Here is an 11016-nt window from a genome sequence, read left to right as displayed (position 1 = left end):
TTATTTTCTATTTTTATTTTATATTAGTTTTTTTCTTATAATTTTCCTTTTTTTAATTTTGATGTTAAAAAAATGATTTTTTTCGATTTTTTTTCTTCAGTTTTTGTGAAAAAACAATGTTTTATTTGAGGGTTCATTTGATATACACCTAATATGAAAAGCGACTTACCTCTTTGGAGTTCCAAAATTGCTTTTTGCAGTTCATATTTTTTTTTCTCTCTCTAGACAAAATCACTCTTGTTAACAACAGAAGCTAATTTGGCATAAAATTATTTTTGTTGAAGTGATATACGAACACAAATGAGCTCATCGGATGAAGATTATGATACACATCACAAATAACTATAGTATACTACAAGTTCTATAGTCATATATATAGACACACACACACCAATATGCACATTGAGAATTTACATATATTCTCAATGCACATACTTTGTATTTATAACTTCAAGTTTTTTTATGAATGAAATACATGAATAGTATTCCTGTGAAATCTCGAACGGCTCAAAAACCCCTGTGTTACAATAAAACACTAAACTCCCCCAATTAACATTTTTAATAACATACTCGCCCTGTTTGCAATTTACACGTTGACCAATTTAAACGTTGACCACACGTGAAAATACAGAAATATCACAGGGTTTTCGCAAAATAAATTTCAAAAAATATGTAAATAAATCAATTAAAATAGAATTGACATTATATTCGGATTTGTAGATCCTTATCGATAGTACACTGATGGATTTTACCCTAGAAGCCATCACAAGTCGGAATTCCTCGCTTGTCCTGGCGGATCGGTGTTTTTATGTTTTTGTTCTTTTTACCTTCATTTCATCCTCCATTCTTGACCGTCTAGATAAATTTTAGTATAGTATAATTACGGTACTTGGTTGATTTTTAGGAACTTAATTCCCTGTGGATCAATATCTGGAATTCACTATTCTACAAAACGCGATACTGTACACTTGCGGTTTTTCATACGTAGGTTTTACGCGTGTCACTCGTTCAGTGAAATCCCCAGGATAATATTTTTCAACAAAAGTGCAAGTATCATCAACATTAAATGACTTATATGAATTACTAGGATCTAAAGCGAGGCTAAGAGTCAAGAGTTCCACTGTTTGATCACAAAATCTGCTATTCAACTCTTTCAAATGAGTGTCTATTGTGGTATTGAAGATATCAAAATGAAAATGATGCTCAATAGTAATATTAATATCTCGAGGTTGATGAATCGACTTTCCTCGGCCTACTTTGTAAGCACCATTCATATCAGACATCTCAATATCCTTGCCTTCACAAAATGATGTAATACCACTCGGAAAACCATCCCGTCCATAATCTCTTAATTTCTGCATATATCTTGAGACTTTTGATGTAAAGTTTACAAAGAACATCATTATTAGTTCCTATAATTTCTTTCATCAAAATCAGAATAAGACAAACTGAAAAGATGCATGGTAGAATAAGCAGAATCGGCATCACCACGTTGAGAAAAATTGGCGCCATCAACTATAATACCTTGAAGCACAATACCAGTAGTATTAAACATTTTTAATAAGCTACATATTAAATAAAAGTAAGAAACCCATGGAGTATTACCTACCCGTTGTAAAGTACCAATATGGTTAGCTCCTTTATCAGTCTCAAGCTCACTAATCGATATCAGACGAAAAATTTCAGCCCGTTGTGTAGTAATTAACTCACCATTTCGCTTACAATATTGACAATAGAATCCAACTTCGTGAAAAATCGATGCCCAAGAATCACTTCATTGGATGCTGTAACTAGAGCCAATTGAAGTCGATGAGCTAGACAATGCACATAGTATTCATATGGACAATCCTTCAGAATAATGCTTGTAACCCATTCCATTTACCACGCATGTTCTTGCCCCGTCATAACTTTGACCTCGAAGATTGTCCACACTTAATGCATGATTAGAAACAATAGTAGATAGCTCACACTTAAGAGTCAATGCAGTAGTGTCTTTCACACGTACAATTTAAAAAGAAACGTTCTTGAAGAACGCCAACTTTGTTGACAAACCTCAAAACAAGAGCCATTTGCTCTTTTTATGTATTCATCCCGTGCTTCGTCAACAAGAATACAAAATTTTGAATCACCAATATCTTCACGAATTTTGGTTCACTTTTGTTGCAATGATATGCAATATCTCCTTTTGAATCTTGCCAGACGTGCATTTGGCATTATGAGGAGCTTTCTCCAAAACTGTTTCAGATACTTTGCCAAAAGTTTCACCATTTCGATACTTCGGCATTATTATACTTTGCTGAAAGTTTCACCATTTCGATAAAATTTCCCGGATTCGTTGATTTTGGCCCTTCATCATGTCCCCGGGAATGGCATGATTGATATGCAAGCCACCGGACACAATCGATCGATGTTTTCAGCCTCAAGAAATTCTTAAGTATTTGTTTAGCACTTTGGTTCATCATAACATTGTCAATATGTCGAGATTGATTCATTAAATCCTCACACGATTTTACTGCATCAAAATATGTGGAAGAATGATCTCCCACGTGACTTAGAAAAGAACACTTTTTTTTTTTTTTTTTTTCTCGTTAACCTTTTTCCAATTGCAAAATCCTGCCCCAGTAAATGCATTTGCCCCAAAACGTGCATTTGGCTTACCAAAAAGATAACAAGGTAAACAATATGCAGCAGATTTGTTCGACCCTACACCCGGTGAAAAACACCGGGTGGGTCTTCTACTGCCACGCGTCTCTTTTTTGTATTTTATAATAGATTCCCCGCTAGGGTTTACCTTTAGGGGTTTTAGAAAAAAAAAAAAAAAAAGAACACCCGGTGGCAGCAGAAGACCCACCCGGTGTTTTTCACCGGGTGTAAGATCGAAGGAACCATATGCAACATCTGTTGTAGGTGAGTACTGTAACCATGTTGGAAATTGGGCAAACCAAGAGTGCTGAAATCTCCTTGGATATTTTTTATTATTTGCATAGGGATATTTGGATAAATAAAATTGAGGTTTTATTTTTTTGTTTTTTTTTTTTTTTTTTTGAAAAAACCACCCCTGTGAAATCTCAAATGGCTAAAGAAGTCCCATGTTAAAAATATTAGCAAAAAACCCCATTTGAAAATTAGTCAAAGCCAGAAAGGCCCCTGCGGGCTGATTGTGTGTTACACGCGCGGATTGTGCGACTCTTTGTTATATTTTTCTCATGAAAAGTCCCAAATGCCCTCTAAAATTATTTTATAACTAAACATAAATTTATTTGGATTTAAAAATAAATAATCCAACTTTTTGAATGAAATTGCAATTTAAAAAATTTCTTTACACAGCTTCCCAGCACCATTTAATCGTCACCATCAAACCATATTTCCAATACTGCCACCCATTCTCCCCACCGCGTACTTTAATGCCGACACCACATCGACGTTTACCAGTGCTCTAGAATTTCATCGGAATCTTCATCAAAAGCGAATTCAAGTCTAAAAGCCCTACTTGGGTTTGAGATTTTGGGCTTTCTTCAACATAGAGAAAGAAGAGGGCCAAGATTCGATTTTCAACAGGGCCGCCATAGATGTATGTCCTAATCTTTGAGACAGAGAAAGAAGGGACCAAATTCCCGATCCAATTTTTTTTATTTCGGATTTTTGGATTTTGGAACAAATAAGATTCACCCATATACACAGGGGCAGGTAGTTAATTTGTGAGTGTAGCTCGACCATAGAATCCGCCTCCGGTTTGCACCGCCACACCTTCCCCGACGCTGGTTGAACCTCCGTCGGTCTGCGGTCCTTATATTAGGGGAAAAATTTAAGAAGATTGTTGGAATTTTGGGAAGATTTGAAGGAGGGGATGGAAAAGAAGATGTTAGTGGAGGGGGAGGGGGGTACGACGACAAAAGAAGGGAGGAGAAAGGAGATGGAGAAAAAAACAAAAATAAAAATAAATTCCTGCCAGAGAAGATGACCGGAAACAAGAATCCAACCCAGAAAATGGACCGACGACGGTGGATATGTTTTTGGGATTTGGTTGTTTTACTTTATTATTTGTTTTTAAGTAGGGGCAATATATGTTAGAGTAGGTGACCAACAAGCCAATTTCTGGCTGTGGTCTTTCCATTTATTCTTGTAATAAATAATCCTTTTTGGTATTAATGATAAAACCCCTTGGCATTCTAACATAGATATAGATATAGTCGTTACATTTATTACAAGTACTAGTAATTGATCTTTTAGGATCGTGAGATATTTACTTAAGTATTATCACTGTTATCACTGGAAGTCAATATGATTGAGTCCAACATTCGTAATTTGGAATTATGAATGAGAATAAGAAAATGAAAAGAATAGGCGAACATCTTAGTGAGCTTTCTAAATTGGGAAGTTTTCAAATTTAGAAAGTCCACTGAATTAGGGTTTCCACTCTTAGAAATTGGAAATCGAGAATTGGCACTCGTAATGACGAGGACATTACAATGATTCCGAAAATAAAATCGTTATAATTTTCCGATCATTGAGTTGTGAGGAACGAACGAGTAAAGAACTAACGAACTTAAGTAGTTGGGCCCGGTCCAACTTAAGCTCGTTAGGGCTTTTATACAAGACACTATAAATACATCATTTATAGGTCTTGCACAACACACAACACACAATCAAAACCCTAGCCACTCGAATCTCACACACGGCCGTTCTCCCCTCTCCGCCACCGCCGCCGTTGCCGCCGATCGTCGCCGGAGTTGGCCTCACGCACCATAATACTTTTCCACTTGTCTTTATTCTTCCATTTTTCTGACTTTACATGTCTAGTGCCACGTAGCTAGTTGAGTTCGGTATACGAGGTGAAATCCGAGAGGAGGCAGATCAAGGAGTTAAATCGTCGCGAAGCATCCGCCGAGCAGATGTTCCACACCTCTTCACGCGCCGCCTGAAGACAGCGCGTGATCCACACGCGCCGCCGCTGCCAGCGCGTCCGCCTCCGTCGCTTCACCGGCGCCGCTCCCGACTGCACGGATTGGTTTCCGTGGTAGTTTGCTTCGATCCGAGTGCTCGCCTCACGCTTCGAGAGGTAATTTTCGGATCCGATATTAATTAGGTATTAATTTAATTAGATTAAATTATATGTTTGTATTCGCAGTATGCTTTTCGTGAATTACCATATGTTTCTCGTTTATATGAAATTCATGATTTACTGCGGGCATGCTATGTGATTTATTGTCGAATAAATTAATACACTTGATTGTTGTTTTAATTATCGCTGGAAGCGCAAATGTACGCAATTAATTGTTTAATACGAGTCGAGCTTGTGATTATATGAATTAAATCCGTTTATTTAATGTAAATTTTTTGTTTTCCGCTGCGTACACGTGCCCGATTCCCAACAGTTTAGTGATTTCACATGGGTCAACAACTAATTTTAAAATAAGGGGCAATATGCTTTTACAAAAATAACGTAAGGGGTTTCTTGCTAATATTTTTAATACAAGGGTCTTTTTAACAATTCGAGATTACATAGGGGGTTATGTGCAATTAGCTCATAAAATTGATATGGCCCCATTTTGATGTAAGACGGTCGAATTTCATCTTGTTGTTTAACACGATATTGCCAAAGTTGGAGGCGTTTTCCCGGACCACGTTCCAAAATTAATTCTTTGTTAGAATCAACTGCAGCATGCAGCAGTTTGTTCAACTTGATGAGCAAAAAAATGATCTTTATGAGCATAAGTTTCGACTATTTCTCGGTCATCAACAACAGAACTATCAACATTAGGTGTTTTCGGCACTTCATTGACACTCTTAAAAAGTATTCCAATTATGCTATTTTTTTAATGGTTTAATCCCACTTTCCACCCTTGAAATGGAGTCTTTTGGCACTTTGCACACTTGAAAGATAATAATAGCACTTTGCGCCCTTAAAACACAATAAATCATTCAGAATGCACCCTTAATTGAATAATAAAGGACAATTCATTTTTTAATGATTTTTTTTTTCTGGGGCGCAAAATAACAAATTAAATTGTTATTTACATCAACCTTCAACCTAATTTCGAGCGCACAAAGTGTAAAAAAAAAATCACACCGAATAATTGAAAAAATATATATTTTCTTACAAAATAAAATCAAATAAACTTTAATTACTAAATTATTCAATTGATAGATCTTTTTGTAATTTGTGGAAATATGAGGTAGAAATATTTATAAGAAAATGTGATTTTCAAACAATTTGATAAAGAAATAGCTGAAGAGTTTTTTTTCGTAAAATATTTTTTTGTGATAAAAAATATACTTTTTAAATACCACCAAAAATATTAAATTACCTTTATTAGCTTTAATAACTCACGTGGGGTGATATATTGTGTTTCGAGGGTGCAAAGTGCCAAAATGATATATTTCAATGATGCATAGTGGAATTAAGCCATTTTTTAAGGGTAAATTATATCCACACCCCTGAGGTATACTTAAATAACTTTAAGGTCCCTGTGGTATCGATAATTACACTCACCCCCTTGAAACGTAGTTATAAACTCTAATGGGATAATGCATTGGATTCGTTATTATGATAGAGTTCTAACGGACTATTGGTTTCAGGAAGTGGTGGAGACGAGAAAGAGTTATGGGTGATTTAAGAAATATTGGGGGAGCCATGTCACCCCATATCTCCCCATAACTCTATGTTATTTCCACCACTAGCTAAAAGTAATAGTTCATTCGAACCCAATCGGAAAAATGTATCCAATACATTATCCCGTTAGAATTTCTAACTACGTTTGAGGGGGGTGAGTGCAATTATCGATACCATAGGGACCTTAAAATTATTTAAACATACCTTTGGGGTGGGGGTGTAATTTACCCTTTTTTTAATTGCTTAGATTGGTTTGTAGACATCGCAATAACAAAACCTGCAATTACAATTAATTAAAACGAATTTACAAAATATTAAGCTCGAGGTAGCAATTAGTGATGAAAAAAATTCGGCCCAGACCCGTGAAGCCCGCCCGCAGCAAGCCCGTGGATTTAGCCCGCCCAACCCAACAATATAAGTCCATGTGCTGGGCATCAATTTTAGTCCGTGGCTGGGCTGGCCCGTGGCCCGTAATGGGCTCGTGGGCTGCTCACCATTGGCCCAAATTTATTTTCTCATTGCCCAAGAACGCAAAAAATCCGTCTCTCTCTCTTTCTCTCTCTCTCTCTCTCTCACTCTCTCTCTCTCTCTCTCTCTCTCATTTTTATTTTATTTTCTATTTTTCTTTTTTCCTTGAAAAGAGCTGTAACTTTTTATAGAAAATGTAACTTTTTATAGAAAACACAACAGCTCATTCATCACCCAACAGCTCTTTTCTCGTCAAATAGCTCTTTTTTTGGGCCTTCTAATAAACTCTCAAATATTTCCACACAATTCGATCAATCAACTCCCATCTATTCTCTATTATCAATTTGACATTATCCCACAGCTCTCTCTAATTTGCTATAGTTTTCTCTTAGATTCCAATAATATTTTCAACCATATCTCTAGATTACCACAATAGTATCTATATATCCAAAGGAGAGATTCTAAGGAATTGAAGAAAATCGAGTGAGAGTACGACACCCCAAAAGGGATTGCTTTTCAATTTCTTCAAACCAAGATTCAATTTCTCCAAATTGGGTAGCTTATTTATTTTTCAGTTTATTTCGAATTATTTTAAAAAAGTTATTATTGTTTACTTTAACTATATAATGCTTTGCTATTTGTGAATATATATTGTTAATTATTTGCAAATTAATTATTTTTATTTTAGTTTTTATTTTAAAAATATGGATTGGAATTTCAGCCCTCGTAGCCCCGTCAATGATAGAGTCGAAATAGATGGTCATGATAGCTTAATTGCTATGCTTAACGAATCTATGAACTATGAGCATCATACCGATTATGTTCCCGAACCAACTCCCCCTTATACCGATTTGGATTCCGAAACAACTCCATATTGCTCTAAGCCAATACCGATTATAGATGATGATGAAGAGGATGATAATAATGATTATGATGATGATGATGTTCAAACTAAAATGATGATTATGATGATGATGATGATGATAATAATACTATTATGATGATAATAGTATTGAGAATCTGGATTTTCGTAAAATAAAACAGAAAGAAAAATACGAAAAATAATAAATTCCTATTGAGCAAAATCTTTTGTTGAGAACGTGTTATAGAATAAACCATATTAGCTCATAAGATAAAGGGAAAATTAGTGATAACCCCCTATTTTTTAAAATATATATGAGGAAGTCCAATGTTTTTTTCTGCCCTAGCCAAAAACCCAAATTTTGAACTTAATTTGGTAGACCCCCCTAGACATAGTGATGTGACTGTTTTACCCTTAATGAACAATTTTAGTAAAATAATATAAGGAAATCACAATAAAAATAACTCCACGCAGCACAACTCCACACTGCCAAATCTCACATCAATCTTTTTCTCTCTCTACATCTCTCTCTCATCACTCCCAAGAACATATAGAAGAAGAAAAACACACACAAACACACACAAAAAAGAAACCAGATCTGCCAAGAGGAAAAAGCAGAAGAACACACACACAAACACACACAAAAAAGAAACTAGATCCGCCAAGAAGAAAAAGCTTTCAACCAACGCTCCGATAACAACAAACAACAAAGAAGAAGACATAATCAGCGATCTACCAGATGACGTCATCGATCCGTGGTGCTCTGTTGCTCCGCCGTGCTCCGCTGCTCCGCCGTGTTCCGCTGCTCCACACCGGCTGTTCCACTGCTCCGCGCACCCTCTTGTACCGCTGCTCCGCCACGGCCTTGTGCCGGCCGTCGTTGCTCCTCCCACCGCCTTGAACTCGGTACTAAACCATTCACTTCACTTTTTTAAGTTATTTTTTTAATTTATGAATGCCAATCTATTTTTAATTTATTTTTTGAAGATCTGAATTCTTATCACTATTTCACCTTATTTTATTGTTTTTTTTATGAAACCTAATGAATTCGAAAATTTTAAATTGTGTCAGATCTAATGGTGAATTTCAGATCTGGAATTGGTGGTGTTCAATTTGTATATATTTACTGCATTTATTTAAAAAAAAAACAGATCTAGTATATTTTTTAAGATCTGTGAACAATTAATATTAAAATATTTTTCTTTGGATTAATTTGATTTTTTATTATAAATCATATGTAATTTATTTTTTGTATTTATTTGAAGATGATTCAAAATGCCTAAAGTGCGAGAGCTTTGTTTGCCTGTAATGAAAATTTAACCAGTAATGGTTACTTACATGGGTGATTTGAGTCAGGTGAATATACAGTTATATTTAGTCATATACAGTCATATATAGTCAGTCACATGTAGTCATGTATAGTCATGACTACATGTAACTATACATGACTATATATAGGACTTGTAGTATAATATAGTCATTTGTAGTCGATTTTAGTTCAGTAAATTTATCTACAAAAACAATCATGTTTTTTTGTATTTTTCATGTAATTTGATTTTTTTATTATAAATCATATGTATTTTTTTTTGTATTTATTTGAAGATGATTTGAAATGCCTAATGTGTGAGAGCTTTGTTTGTCTGTAATAGAAATTTAACCAGTAATGGTTACTTACATGGGTGATTTGAGTCGGGTGAATATACAGTTATATTTTTAGTCATATACAGTCATATATAGTCAGTCACATGTAGTCATGTATAGTCATGACTACATGTAACTATGCATGACTATATATAGGACTTGTAGCTTAGTATAATATAGTCATTTGTAGTCAATTTTAGTTCAGTAAATTTATCAACAAAAAAATCATGTTTTTTTTTGTATTTTTCATGTAATCTAACTCGCATGTTCTATTTTGCTATTTAACTCGTATTTTTTTGTCGCAGGTTTTGCTTTTATTATAGTTTTATGACATGCAGAGAATAAAATTCGATGAAGTGCCTTTGTGAAGTTGGATTTATGCTACAGTACTCCAGACTTATGCCACTTATATAACTATAGATAATTGTATATAACTATAGTCACGTGTAGTAACATATATTTATATGTATGTTATGTGTTTTTTAATGTATAGTAATGCGTGTTCATGTTTTAAAGATTATATGCATGTGATTGTGTTTTTTTCATTTTTTTTACGTTAGTTGATTTATAATATCAAGATTAAATTGTGAATTTTGTTGTTGGTGTAGATTAATTTTGGGGTAACAAGGCAGTACATAATTACATATAACTATACATGACTGTGGTATACTGTAGTCATATATAGTCAATTCAGTACAGTAAATTATCCAAAAAAAATTTAAAAAATTAAAAAATTAAAAATTAAAAAATTAAAAAAATTAAAAAAATTAAAAAATTAAAAAATTAAAAAAATTAAAAAAATTAAAAAAATTAAAAAAAATTAAAAAACTTAAAAAAAATTAAAAATAAAAAAAATAAAAAAAATAAAAAATACAAAATACAATATATATAAAAAATAATAATAAAATAAGAATTTATATTTTTATTAAAATAATCTATAAAAATGATAAATGCAGGCCTAAAATGCTAAATGCAGTTCAACATTATACTGAATGTAGGGGCGAAAGTGCTGATGCAGTTGGGTGGAAATTGAACATAAGGGCCCAATGGTACTTTTACCTCTCCAGGGGGTTATATCAAAGAAAGAATTTTAGGGGTGGACCTAGTCCTATATAAGTTCCATATGAGGGGTGTATATCAAATGGGCCCTAAGATAAAATATATAATTATAATAGATGCCTTGCTGCCAGATGAGAATAAGTATTTGAATGAGAGTAAGTAGGAAAATGTTGAAGGTCAAAAGATTTTGCAAACAAAAGTAATTATTTTCATTTAGTATATGGGACTATTTATACATGATTTACAAATATCACTGCCATGCTAGTCTTACAATAGAGAGACACGTAGCATGCAAAACTTAGTCCATAAGGAATAGATATATATTACAATAATTATCATTTTAATACAATTTTATTTCAATATTGTTTTATTA

At 33.9% G+C, this 11016-nt stretch overlaps 1 long non-coding RNA gene across 1 annotated transcript; it reads left to right on the top strand.

Moving 5' to 3' along the window:
- The first annotated feature begins 8411 nt into the window (after window positions 1-8411).
- On the top strand, window positions 8412-10126 carry LOC148766914 (uncharacterized). The gene is made up of 2 exons (XR_016034466.1): window positions 8412-8849; window positions 9890-10126. It is a non-coding gene; the product is annotated as an uncharacterized LOC148766914 (long non-coding RNA).
- Window positions 10127-11016: the final 890 nt, after the last annotated feature.

This window comes from Erythranthe guttata, chromosome 11 (genome assembly GCF_056151865.1).
Source record: "Erythranthe guttata isolate IM_541 chromosome 11, IM_541, whole genome shotgun sequence".
Taxonomy (NCBI): domain Eukaryota; kingdom Viridiplantae; phylum Streptophyta; class Magnoliopsida; order Lamiales; family Phrymaceae; genus Erythranthe; species Erythranthe guttata.
This window is presented reverse-complemented; position numbering and strand designations above follow the sequence as displayed.